This window comes from Nannospalax galili, unplaced genomic scaffold (genome assembly GCF_000622305.1).
Source record: "Nannospalax galili isolate Female #2095 unplaced genomic scaffold, S.galili_v1.0 scaffold2019, whole genome shotgun sequence".
NCBI classification, from domain to species: domain Eukaryota; kingdom Metazoa; phylum Chordata; class Mammalia; order Rodentia; family Spalacidae; genus Nannospalax; species Nannospalax galili.
Window position 1 is genome coordinate 1,207,477 of NW_008342625.1, and position 13,299 is coordinate 1,220,775.

The 13,299-nt window shown below is 53.5% G+C and overlaps 1 protein-coding gene across 3 annotated transcripts in view; it reads right to left on the reverse strand.

Moving 5' to 3' along the window:
• Nucleotides 1-11,036, reverse strand: part of Rap1gap (RAP1 GTPase activating protein) — a 66,743-nt gene extending 55,707 nt beyond the window's left edge. For 2 of the 3 annotated variants that reach the window (XR_607457.1, XR_607456.1), the window contains exon 1: nucleotides 10,931-11,036. The gene's annotated coding sequence lies outside the window, so the exon portion shown is untranslated. The remainder of the gene's footprint in view (nucleotides 1-10,930) is intronic. The other variant, XM_008838629.2, reaches the window with a different exon arrangement.
• Between the last annotated feature and the right edge of the window lie 2,263 nt (nucleotides 11,037-13,299).

Below are 13,299 nucleotides of genomic sequence, written 5' to 3' on the forward strand. Positions count from 1 at the left end.
GCCGGAAAAGTGGGGACCCTGAGCCGACCTCTCCCATCCCGCGACCCTGCCGCGCCACACTCTACCTCCTCCCTTTATGCGGAGGCGCCCCCACCCCCACCAGTCTGTCATCGCCCTTCTCCCAGGTACCAACCGCCGCGCCTCTCCTGGCCACAATGGCACACCTGCGCCCACAATGGTGCCACCTGCTTCGCCGCCCACTGTGTTCCTTCTGCCTTTCTCCTGCAGCCCCGTTCGTTCCTCTGCAAAGAATCAGGGAAATGCACCCACACACCCTGGGGTCTCTGTGATCCCCACAACAACCCCGGTAGTCTGATCATGCAAGAATTGTGTGTCTGCCATAGCTGATGGGGAAACTAAGGCTGGTGAGAGCTCTTTTGATGTTCCTAATAGCTCAGTCCCCGTCACTTACACTTCAGCCCAGGATCACCACCCAGCAAGGTCAGACTGTCTTCCGCATTCCACAGATTAGGAAACTCAGGCGCCCTAGGGGCTGAGGGACCTGACCAACGGTCAGTGGAGATGGAATTGCTATAAAGACCTTCTGAGGTCTTCACTTGGCTCTGAGTCACTCTCAGGAGCATGGCTGCCAAGGAGGCAGCTTGTCTAACAGCCCCCCAAGTTGCTCTGCTCTGATCCTCAGAGGCTGGAGTGGGTGGTGCTCGAGCCCCACATCCCTCACCAAGGAACATGATCTCACCATTTATGAAGCTTCAGCCTCACAAGACACACGGTAGGTGCTTAATAGATCCATGCTTCTTGGCAGACAGATGCTGCTTGTGCCTTCCAGGCATAGCTTTCTACAAACACAATCACATACAATGGGCACAAAGCCTGGGCACGGGGCAGGGCAGAGTCCATTCTGGGTAAGGGCAGAGCGGCACAGAGCAAAGGTCCAGCTCCCATGACTGGAAGATGGGGCACACTGACTCTTCACTTGCAGGCTAATTCTGAGTGGTAGCCAAGGCAAAGGCGATGCCTTGTGCTCACAAAAGACTTGTGTGGGGTGGTTATTAATACCAATGGTAGCAGATGCACCTGCTGGGTCCTGCCCCATTTCTCTTAAGGGGAGATTGGGTACAGCATGGGCACTCAACAGGGTGCAAAAGCCAGTCTGTAGCAGGCTGAAGACAGGAGAGAAGCAGCCATTATGAGTAGGGCATAGAGTGGAGGGAGGGGTATATGCAGATCCTGTGCTTCACTGCCTAATTCCTGGCCCTCAGCCCCCACCAGCCCATGGTCTCACCATACTAAGCACTCTGTAAGTGTTCAATGAATGAACAAATGAATGAATGATGTCCTAATTCCTGGCCCTCAGCCCCCACCAGCCCATGGTCTCACCATACTAAGCACTCTGTAAGTGTTCAATGAATGAACAAATGAATGAATGATGTCCTAATTCCTGGCCCTCAGCCCCCACCAGCCCATGGTCTCACCATACTAAGCACTCTGTAAGTGTTCAATGAATGAACAAATGAATGAATGATGTCCTAATTCCTGGCCCTCAGCCCCCACCAGCCCATGGTCTCACCATACTAAGCACTCTGTAAGTGTTCAATGAATGAACAAATGAATGAATGATGTCCTAATTCCTGGCCCTCAGCCCCCACCAGCCCATGGTCTCACCATACTAAGCACTCTGTAAGTGTTCAATGAATGAACAAATGAATGAATGATGTCCTAATTCCTGGCCCTCAGCCCCCACCAGCCCATGGTCTCACCATACTAAGCACTCTGTAAGTGTTCAATGAATGAACAAATGAATGAATGATGTCCTAATTCCTGGCCCTCAGCCCCCACCAGCCCATGGTCTGAGCATACTAAGCACTCTATAAGTGTAACAAATGAATGAATGATGTCCTAATTCCTGGCCCTCAGCCCCCACCAGCCCATGGTCTCACCATACTAAGCACTCTGTAAGTGTTCAATGAATGAACAAATGAATGAATGATGTCCTAATTCCTGGCCCTCAGCCCCCACCAGCCCATGGTCTCACCATACTAAGCACTCTGTAAGTGTTCAATGAATGAACAAATGAATGAATGATGTCCTAATTCCTGGCCCTCAGCCCCCACCAGCCCATGGTCTCACCATACTAAGCACTCTGTAAGTGTTCAATGAATGAACAAATGAATGAATGATGTCCTAATTCCTGGCCCTCAGCCCCCACCAGCCCATGGTCTCACCATACTAAGCACTCTGTAAGTGTTCAATGAATGAACAAATGAATGAATGATGTCCTAGGTGCTATGAACAGAAAGCACACACATAGGGAATGGTGCCAGCATGAGCTGGAAGTCAGACCAACCTGCACTTGAATGCGTGCCTATAATCCCAGCACTTGGGAGGCTGAGGCAAGAGGATTAGGAGTTTTAGGCCAGCCTGGACTATATAGCAAGATCCTGTCTCAAAAAAAAAAAAAAAAAAAAGAAAGGAAGGAAGGAAGGAAGGGAGGGAGGGAGGGGGAGAGAAAGAGAGGAAGAAAGAAATGAAGGAAGAGAGGGAGGGAGGGAGAGAAGGGGAGAGAGAAAGGAAGAAAGGAAGGAAGGAAGAGAGGAAAAAAAGAAAAAGGGAAGGAAGGAAGGGAGGGAAAGGCAAGGGGCACAGTGGTTCAGGCCTGTAATACCAGCACTTGGGAGGCTGAGACAGGAGAATTGCCATGAGTTTGAGGCCAGATTTTGCTCTAGATAGTGAGACCCCCCCACCCCTAAATATCCAAATGGGTAAAAATGGGAAGTGTCAGCCGGGCATGGTGGCACACGCCTTTAATCCTAGCACTTGGGAGGCAGAGGCAGGCAGATCTCTGTGAGTTCAAGGCCAGCCTGGTCTACATAGTGAGTTCTAGGCCAGTTGGGGCTACAGGGAGACCCTGTCTCAAAAAGACCAAAAAAAAGGGGGGGAAGTGTCTCCAATATGATTACCACACACATCCTGATATAGCCATGGACTACATCAGGAGACTGATGCCAAGCTCCACACTGGTTCACAGAGTAACTTGGGACAGGTCCCTATCCACTCTGGAACTGTTTCCCAGCCTATAATGAGGGCTCTCCAAGGGCTCTTCTTGCTCTGGTTTCCAAGGCAGCCCAGTCTCATGGGCACGGCAGGCTGAGATGCCTCCTAGGGAGGGGCAGGATCTGGAACTGTCCTTACACGTGCAGGACCTGGCCTTGAAGCTTCTAGTCCCACCTCCCTATCCCTGGGGCCCACACCCCAGACTGGACTGTGTCAGCAGATGAAGAGGAAGAGGTACCCTCCTGCTCTCCTTCTCCTGGACCCTCTGTCTTCAGGAACATCCAGCCTGGTACTCCAAGACACCCTTAGCCTGAGAGCTACAGAGAAGCCCATGGACACGAGCTGGTCCAAGGCCCTGGTTTTACAGATAATGATGATCTCACCAGGTGGAGCAATTCACCCTGTTTCCCAGCTGGATTGCCTCTGTATACCAGTGCCTTTGAGGCTTGTAGACCTCCTGGTAGTTCTTATCTCACCCCATGAGGAAACTGGGCCTTGGAGGTACAGAGCTGGCCTTGATTCTGGGTCCCAAGGCAGGTCTGTCTCTTCCCCTGTACCCACTAAGCCGCTGGAGGCATCATGTACTTTGACCCTGGGGTTCTGAGAGGTTCACAAAGGGACAGGGCAATAATGGGGGGCGGTTCTTGGAGGGCCAGCGAGACTCTCCTTCCCCAACTCCCCCTCTCCAGGCTGACACTGACAGGCTGATGGACAGAGCTGATGAGGAAAGCCCCTGTCCTGGGGCAGCCTAGCTCCCATGGACAGGGCAGCCTTACTAGAACCTCTTTCCTAGAGACTAGCCCTCCCTCTTCCTCTGCACACTACAGTGGCTAACAGTGGAGACACATAGCCTTACTTCAAATCTCAGCCCTCTGGGTGACTTCAGGAGGCTGTTTTACCCCTTATGGCTGCTAACAGTTTCTGAGAATTCAATGAAACAGGTTCATGAAAAGTGCTTAGCACAGAGTCCGGCACACTGTAAGTGCTCAGTTAATGCACCAACTGGGCTCTGTTTCTCAGCTTGTATCCTCCTAGTCCTTTTCCACCAGTATCATCCCAGTATCCTCAAGGCAGCCGTGTAGTTCCCATCTTGTGATATGGGATGGTGTGGGGTTGGAGCCAATGTGTAGGGCAGGTTTCAGGTCTCTGTCCTTAGGGGGCTGCAATTGCCTACACCTCTCCAGCTGTGGACTTTGTGGCAGGTACAGGTGATGTCTCAGTCCTAAGGTCTCAGTCCTCCACCTAACTTTATTCCTTGGGGGACTTGGAGCTTAGAAGAAAGGTTGTGATATGGGAGACAGGTGTGAACAGGCAAGGCTGGAGCCCTATGCCTCCTTAGCCTACTGCCAAGGCTGGCACAAGGGCTTGCCTCAGATTACCAGGGTGGAGGGTGGCCTCTCTGTGGGTTTTCAGGGTCACAGAAAGGGTGGCAGGGCAAAAGGTTTGCCAACCACCAACCCAGCCTCATCCCAAGCAGTTCCTGTGGCCAGTGGTTCAGTCCACTTGAGGACATTAGAAATGTCCCTAAGGCTCTAGTCCCGGGCCACCCAGCAGGGGAATCTTTTGAGGTCACCTCCACCAGTTATTTCCACCTGCCTCTGGGGTCCTGACTCAAGAAGGCCTTGCACAGGGCTCTCCTCTGAGCTGGGACAGGGACTTCTGCCCCTGAGATTCAGATCAGAGTTAGGAGCCAGGCTGAGGGCTGAAACCCCCAACCTTGCCGCCACCTTTCCCTCTGCCCACCTGTGTCTCCTGTGGCCTGGGGAGGTGGCTCACCTGTCTGATCCTCACTCGCTGTCCCCAGTGCACTTAGCCAGAAGCTCCAAATCCCCAGGGATGCCCAGGGAACCAGCAGGTGCAGAAATACCTCAAAGCCCCTAGAGACCCTGCACTCGGGGCTCACACAGTGCAGCCACCATCTCAACTCCTGGAGTCCTGTTGCTGAGATAGTCACACAGCTTCGCCTATGTGACAGACCTACTGGTAGGCTCAGAAGCTGGGACACTGTCCCCGGCTAGTGGGGCAGGGCCAGAGGACACAAGGTCCTGAGCGACTTTCTGTACAGATGGCAGCCTTGCTCCCTGCACTTCTAACTACCTCGTTGTCTGCTGGGCTGGTGCCTTCACCCCCTCACCTGATCCAGGGATGGAAGATGCTGCAGTCCTCTCTTCTACACTCAGGGGAGAAGAGACCTAGGAAGACAGAGATGGGCCATACTGACCCAGCCCAGCCAGATGGAGAGCTGTACCAGGCTGCTTCCTCTTTCCTGGCTACTGCACCTGGGCAGTAACCAAGGGCAGTGTGCAGAAGGCCCAGATGGCATTCCGGTGACTCTTTGGGAAATGCAAGCTAGCATTTAAGGCCATATCAAGCAGGTTTTACTCATCCCTACACACATCTAAAAAAGAGCAGGGGAAGAGGGCTAGAGAGATGACTCAAGGATTAAGAGCACTGGCTGCTCTTGCAAAGGACCCGGGTTCAATTCCCAGCACCCACATGGTGGCTAACAACTGTCCATAACTCCAGTTCCAGGGGAATCTGACTCCCTCTTCTGACCTCCCCTGGCATTTCAGGACATGAGTGTACTTACCCACCTGCAAGCAATGCACTCATACACAAAAATAAAAATAATAAAATTTTTTAAAAAAAAGAGTATCATGGGGCTGGAGAGATGGCTCAGCGGTTAAGAACACTGTTTTTTTTTTTGTTTGTTTGTTTGTTTGTTTTGCAGAAGACCTGGGTTTGAATCCCAGCACCCACATGGCAACTAACAACTGTCCATAACTCCAGTACCAGGAGATCTGACAGCTTCGTCTGTCCTCCGCGGGCATTGCACAACACGGGTGCACTTACCCACATGCAGGCAATACACTCATACACATAAAATAAAAATAATAAATAAAAGTCAGGCATAGTGGCGCACGCCTGTAATCCCAGCACTTGGAAGGCAGAGGCAGGAGGATCTCTGTGAGTTCAAGGCCAGCCTGGTCTACATAGTGAGTTCCAGGACAGCTGGGGCTACAGGGAGACCCTGTTTCAAAAAGACAAAAAATAATGTATCATGCCAGGCGTGGTGCACACTTTTAATCTCAGCCCTTGGGAGGCAGGGGCAGGTGATCTCTGTGAGTTCGAGGCCAGCCTGGTCTATAAAGCAAGTTCCTGTCTCAAAAGGAAAAAAAAAAAAAGAGTATCATTTTTAAAACGGTGTGGAGGGAAGCTGTTGAGATGGCTCAGTGGATAAAGGGACTTGCCAGCAAGTCTGACAACCTGAGTTTGATCCCCAGGACTCACATAGTAGGGGGAGAGAACTGACTCCTTCCTGTAAGTTGTCTTCTGACTTCCACAGTTACACTGTAGCTCTCACTCTCCCATATATACATACATACATACATACATACATACATACATACATACACACACACTAAAATAAATAAATAAATAAATAATAAAATTTGAGACAGAGAGAGAGAAGAGGAGAGGAAAGAAAGTTTTAAAATTTTTAAAAAAGATTTTTCTCCTGATTTTGCAGGCATTTGTTTTCCTTTTGTGTAGTTCCACGTTTTCCTCTGAGGATAGCCCTATGTTTCCCAAGGCAGCTGCCAACCACTGTGCCCCATACTCACAGGCAGAAAGCAAATCAGAGCTCATAACTTCTGCTTTGTGGAGGATCATGAGGCACAGAGAGGAGAGACAGTTTGTTCAGTCATGCAGCGGATACTGGACTTGGATGGTTTGGCTCATGGTAGTTCTTCATTCGCACTACTGGAGACTGAGCCCCAGTAAAAGCTTGGCAAGCGCTCCCCCACTGTGCCACACCCCAACCGTCTTACTTTTTATTTTGAGACAGGATCTCACTAAGTTGCCCAGAATGCACTTGAACTCATTCTGTACCTCAGACAGGCCTTGAACTTTCAGTCCCCTGTTCCAGCCTCCTAGAGAGCTAGGATTCAAGACCTATACCACCACACCCAGTATTTTTTTTTTGTTTGATTGATTAATTGATTGATTGATTGATTGATTGAGGTATGTTTCTGTATGTAGTCCAGGCTGGCCTTGAACTCAATATCCTCCTGACCACCTTCTGAATGCTAGGATTACAGGTGTGTGCCACTATGCCCAACTTGGACTTTGATTCTTTCTAACTCCTTGTTCTTTAAGGGCCTCACACACGCTAGGCAGGCACCGTTCCCCTGAGCTACACACTACATTAAGCTTTTTAATCCTTTAAACAAACCCTTCGATTCCTTCTTTACAGATAAGGGAAACAGGCTCAGGCAGATGGAGGAACCTGTCCTACGCCATGCAGCGGTGAGTCAAAACTGTAACTCAGGTCTGCTCCCTCTAAAAGGAGGATAGCCTCATGTTGGCAGAGCAGCCAAACCTCTCTGAATCTTACCTCCTCACAGGAGAAAACCATAGCAACACATACCACAGAGGCTGCCACTCCCAGGTCACCTCTGTTCCCAGTGCCTGCCAATCTAGATGCACTCACTAGATGCTCACCGAATGCTTACAGAGCAAGTAGCCAGGCTTTAGTCTGTCTGTGTTGGCACATAGCAGGCAGATCGGATATTTTGGTTCTTGCTTTTTAGTAGGAAGGGTTAACATCCTAGTGGGACCCTTTCTGTTTTGGGGTGCCTCCCTATCAGCACCCCTTAGCCTCTTCTCCCTTCTTCCTTTCTGAGTCACTGCTTGCCAAGTGCCAGTCTTAAGACCTAAAAATAGAGCCTGTCTCGAGGGCTGAGAACGCCCACAGACGTAAGCTACGATTGCAACCCCCTACTCTTGGGTTCCCTTCCTCTGGGGCTGCCTTGGAAGTGCCAGGCCTGGCAACCCCTAGCTAGCTAGTGTAAACCTAGAGCTTCCAGCCTGCAGGAAACCCTCAGCCAGGGCCCCCTTGCCCACACTGCCCAGATGAGCCAAACTTCGCTTTCTCCTTGGGAAGGGGGTGCATCCTCACACTTCTGACCTTCCTCATTCCCCAGTTGGGCCAAGCTGCTTCCTAGAGCTGGAACTGGGCCCAGAGAGGGAAACGATCTGCCAGGCTGTGCACCCAGCCAGAGGCAAAGCCAGCTTAGACTGAGGATCAGCACTCTAGTTAACCTGAGGTGAGGACCTCAAGTGAGCATGGTGGAGCCCCAGAGCCCCTCACCACCTCCAACCTGGCATCTGTCTGCCCAGGAGGCCTCACCCTGGCACTTCCCAGAGGTGCCAATATCTGAGAGGCACAGCCAGGGCACCTGGGCATAGCCTGGCAGTGATTCTGCCTTGGGAAGAAGTGAGCAGAGATCGGCCGGGATTTCCCTGGTTCACAGCAGCTGGCCCCAGCCCTGCTGGGAGGGCAAAGCAGAAAGCAGCACTTGGCTAGGCATCTAACAAGGCTGCAAAGGAAAATGGGGCTGTTTGGAGCCCGAGCTGGGTCCTGGGTGGTTTCAAGAGAGACCTTCAGAGTGGCAGCTTCAGGGACAGGCGGGGGAGAGGGTCTCCAACAGCCCTGCAGGCAAGTGTGGGGTGGGGCAGGGTAGAAGGGTCCAGGAAGGAGAAACACAAGGCAGTTTCAAAGGCTGTTCCTCCATCCTAGATGGGTTCACAGGAAGCAGAGGGAGGGAATAAGGTGAGGCTTTGCTAGGGGGTGCTCAGAGGGGCCTCTCCCACCCCCTGGGGTGACGAGGCAGTCACACCCCACGTGCAGGAAGCTGATGCCAGGCACACGTGCATGTGTGCATCCATGTGGGCGCCTGAGCACGTCTGCCAGGTTCATTTTTAAGGGCACAAGGCCTCCACACGTTCTTGTGCATGTGCTTGTTTCCTGTGAACAGTAGAGGCCACTAAGGTAGAGAAGCCCCCAGATGAGGGCTTTAAGGAGCTCTACCTCTTGCTCACAATCACTCATCTGTGTGTGCACAGGAATGGCCTTTGTCAGTGGTGTGTCTCTTGTGTATGGGGTCAGACAAGGTGGGGTAGGCATCTTGACTGCGGAGTGTCTGTGTCCCTAAGTCTGGGTCTTAGGGTACTTGTGAGTCAAGCCATGTTTGTGTTTGTTTGGCTGTATTTGTGGCTGCTGAGTAGCCTCTGACAGCTGGGACAAAGGCTTCAAAGATGGACAGGTGGCATGGAAGACAGATCTGCCCAAGGAGTCCTCTAAGGGCCTCTCCATCCTGAATTTCACAGCAGGGCAGGGGGAGGAGTGGAGGACAGGTTCTCAGGACTCCCTCCTCACCTTCAACCCATGCAGACCCTGTTGCGGGGAGGGGGAGAGGTCCTGAGACAGAGAGACTCATAAACCAAAGAGGAGGCCTGCTGCACCTCAGCAGGCCAGAGGAAGGACCCTAACATGTCCTGGGGCAGGTGGGGGTGGCAGGTAGAGCAGCAGAGGGAGCTCCCAAAACCCTGCCAGGAAAGTACCTTGGGGAGGAGAGGGGGCTTTGCCTAAATTAGGACAGGAGCTGGCAAAAGCCAGGGCAGGGCACATCATAGCCATGGGAAAGGGTAGCACAGCGTGTATAGACTCTAAACCTTCTCACATCCATCCCGCCTCCATCCAGAGATCCTCCTCCTCTGCACACAAGTAGTAGAGGCCACTGTGACCCCTCTACCCTGCACCATGTAATTCAGGGGCCTCATACAGTTTACTTAGCCTCTCTGAGCCTCAGTTTCCTCATCTGTTCCAGGGAGACTGTGCCATGAAAGGCTGTGATGGATAGGGAAGGTACTCTGCCCTTACCACCTGAGGATTGATCATTACCTGAAATCTTTTTCCAAGCAAGGCTGAAGGGCAGGCCTATTTCTTGCCCAGCGCCTTCCACTGTCAGGGGGCCCTGGAATCGGGCTGCAGGGTGAACACCCAGTGCCAAGAAGCCTGACCACTACCTGGTCCTGCTGCCCTCAGGATTCTGGGCCTACCTAGACACCCATGAGGGCTCCTATACACCAACTTCTTCCCTTAAACACCCTGGGAAGAAGAGGTGTGGCCTCTATTGGTGAGGAGCCTCACACCCAGCGCTCACTTGGAGAGGAAAAGGCAGCAGCCCACCGATTTCCGCTTTGCCTTTCTTCTGCCTCCCACCTGGTGGGGTCTGTCTCCGCTTCTCCTTCAGGCCACCCTGGGTCTGGCTCTCTGACTTTGCCAAGGAAGGCACTGAAGGACAGGGAGAGATACCAATATGCCGTGTAAGGGGTCAGATGTCCTTCCTGACCCTATCTCCAGGCCTGTGCTGACCCTGACAAGGACTTAGGGGTGAAGCATTGGAGGGATACAGGGGTCACTCACATCCTGGGCTTGTGAGGGGTGTGTGTGTGTGTGTGTGTGTGTGTGTGTGTGTGTGTGTATCTAAACAAGGTTTCTTCCCCAAGTTGGGACAACAGAACGCTCCCCCCCCCCCGCCCCGAAAGGGCCTGCAGGGCACAGTGATTGCCTGTGAATTCCCACCAGTTCTCAGATCCCGCGGAACCAGGGGAGGCGAAGAGGGGGCGCCGGACTGCGTGGCGCGTGTGCCCAGCTCGGCAGCGGGTCAGGGACAGGGCAGGGAATACGTTCTGTACTTGGAGATGCAAGTACATCAAGGCCCTGGGTGGCTCAGAGGCGATGGCTTCCAGGACCCCCATTTGCCTGCTCGGAGGAGCGAAGCGCCACCCCCTGGGGATGCTGGGCTGGGCCCCTGCTCCGTGCGCCCCACTTCTCCGCAGTCCCCTCTCGAGGGTGAGGGCACACAGCACTCCGCGACACCCAGGGGTGGGAGTCGAGCCACCCGCGGCCTGGCCGGTTCCTGCGGGGTCCCCGCCCCGCTGCTGTCCAGCCCCGCTGCGCCCCTCCCCGCGCCCTCCGACCCTGTAGCCGCAGCCCGCTCGGGCGTCGTCCCCGCTGCCACCCACATCCCGGTCCCTGCGCAGGGCCGCAGCCGGCGCGGACACTCACCGCGGGCCTGGGTCGGGGCGTCCTGGGCTCGGCACTCCGGTGCCCGCGGCGGCAGCAGCAGCTCTGCCGGGACGCGCTCGCCGCCACCGCCGCCGCAGTTCGGGGAGGGGGGCGTCACGTGACAGCCGAGCGCTCCTTCCCGGCGCCGCTCCCCACTCACTGCGGAGCCGGAGCCGCCGGCCCGCGCGGCAGGGGCGGCCTCCCCATCTTACAGGTGGGGAAACTGAGGCCTACAGGGGCGTAGGAACAAGGTCGGGACTACCCAGTCAGGCAGTGGCAGGGTTGGGGGAGCTAGCCATCAGCCCAGGCTGCGAGGGGATGGGGACAACTTTGGGGCAAGTGGGGGCGACACGGAGAGAGGAGGGGGCGTACCCCTCTTGGGCTGAGCTGGAGTGGGAGCTGGTAGAGGCCCTAAGCTAGTCTAGAAGGCGGGTGGGGGCGTGCTCAGATGAAGTCAGCAGAAGGGTCCTCGGAGTGACCTCCGAGGACCCAGGAAAGGAAGAGACCAAGAGTCCAAGGTCACCCAGCAAGACAGCGGCAGGCAGCACAGGCACTCGGGTCTGCCCGCCTTACTGACACACAGCGAGGTTCCACACTACCCTCCCTGAGGGTGGGAAACAGGCAGCTGTGCGTGGTTGTGGACCTGTGTGAGGGCCTGCCTGCGCTCCTTACTCTAGCTTGGGAAACCGAGGCTAAGACCAAGAGCGATAGAGACAACCTCCACCTTATATTTAGGGCTCTCCAAGGTCAAGATAGGACTCAGGACGGAGAAAGAACTCCAGTCATGTATTCAGTGTTTATTGAGCCCTATTCCCCGCCTCATTTCCGGAAGCACAGGGACTGCACTTTCTTGAAGGAAATGACCCCAGGGCTTTGGCAACCCTTAAACCAGCTACAGCGGGGCTTTGCCTGACTTCAGACTCCCAGGGCCACCACTCACCTCAGAGAAGAGACTAGAGGAAATACCTTGTTTCCACCCCTCCACCCTCATGGGAAAAGGCTAAGTGGGGATTGGCATGTTGTCCCCCAGTGGGTGGGGAGGCCACAGCCCAGGCCTTGCAGACTGGAGAGCACAGGAATGGAAAGACTCCAGTGCACTGGTGCCCGAGTTCCAGCTTTGCAACAAAGCCTCAGAGTAGCTGGTGCAAGTGGCCCTGGACATGCTGTGTAGCACTGGCAGCTGAGGCTCCAGGGAAATTCCTGGAGATGGCCCAGGGGCTCTTCTGCAGAGGGATAGCCCACCTCTACAGATGGGGTTCAAAGCTATAGAAACAGGAAACTGAAGTTGTCTGAGGCCCTTGTGGGGATGAAGGGACGGTGTGGTGTAGTGGTGGCTGCCTCAGGAAAGGATGTTCTGTTCTGCAATCTTGGTCCTGGGCAATGCTTGGTAGCATGGGTCCTACCTAGGAAATGACAACCCGGTGCCTACATACACTTGGAGTGGCTTCATCCATCTCACAAGCCCAGATCCCAGGATTCTCTAGGCTTTTTGTACAGTGTGGGTAGAGCCTTGAATTCAATTTTGAGCACTCCTCAATACAGAGCTCTTCCGTTCCTGCTATGTGACAAGTGGATCATCTGCTCCCAGAACCTAACAAAGGCACATCAGATGGACAGCCAGCCTACTCCAGACTGCCCATTAGATTGAAGGGTCCTGTCTGGGCCTGGTCAAGGGGCAGACAGAGTAGATGGAGGCAGATGGTACAGAAATGCCATCAGGCAGGTGGATCTATTGGTACAGACCTCTAATCCAGCTACCCAGCAGGCCTCAGGAGAACCATAAGTTCAAAGCCTACCTCAACAATTTAGTGAGACCAACTCAACATAAAAATTAGAACAAAAAACAGGGCTAAGAACATGGTAGAGTATTTGCCTAGCATGTGCAACGTTCTGGGTTCAGCCACATAAACCAGGTGCGGTGGTACATGCCTGTAATCCCAGCACTTGGGAAGCAGACAGGAGGGTCAAGGTTGCCTCAGGCATAGACTGACCGTCTCCAAAGACAAACAAAAACCCAAGCAGAGGTTAGCTGTACCCTGTCATGGGCCGTTGTCATTCCTGGGTTTGGACCACAGACTTGTAGCTCAAGAGCTTTCCTTAGTGCTTATTAGCAGGGGGGAACTGAACATGCCTGATACCTAGTAAACCAAAGAATGAAGGCTTTTCTGTACCAGACCTGTTTCTTTATAATCAAGGAGCTTTCCAGGCACAGCCTTTTCCTCTGCATAAAACAAGAGGTTTATAATCTCCTGTGTGTCCTGGAGGGTGCCATTCTGAGACTGCCAGAGGCAACATGTGTCTACAAAAAGGGCTGGGTGCAGAGTGTGGCATGGATTGAAGGGAAGATTGGACCAAGGCCCTGGAGGTTT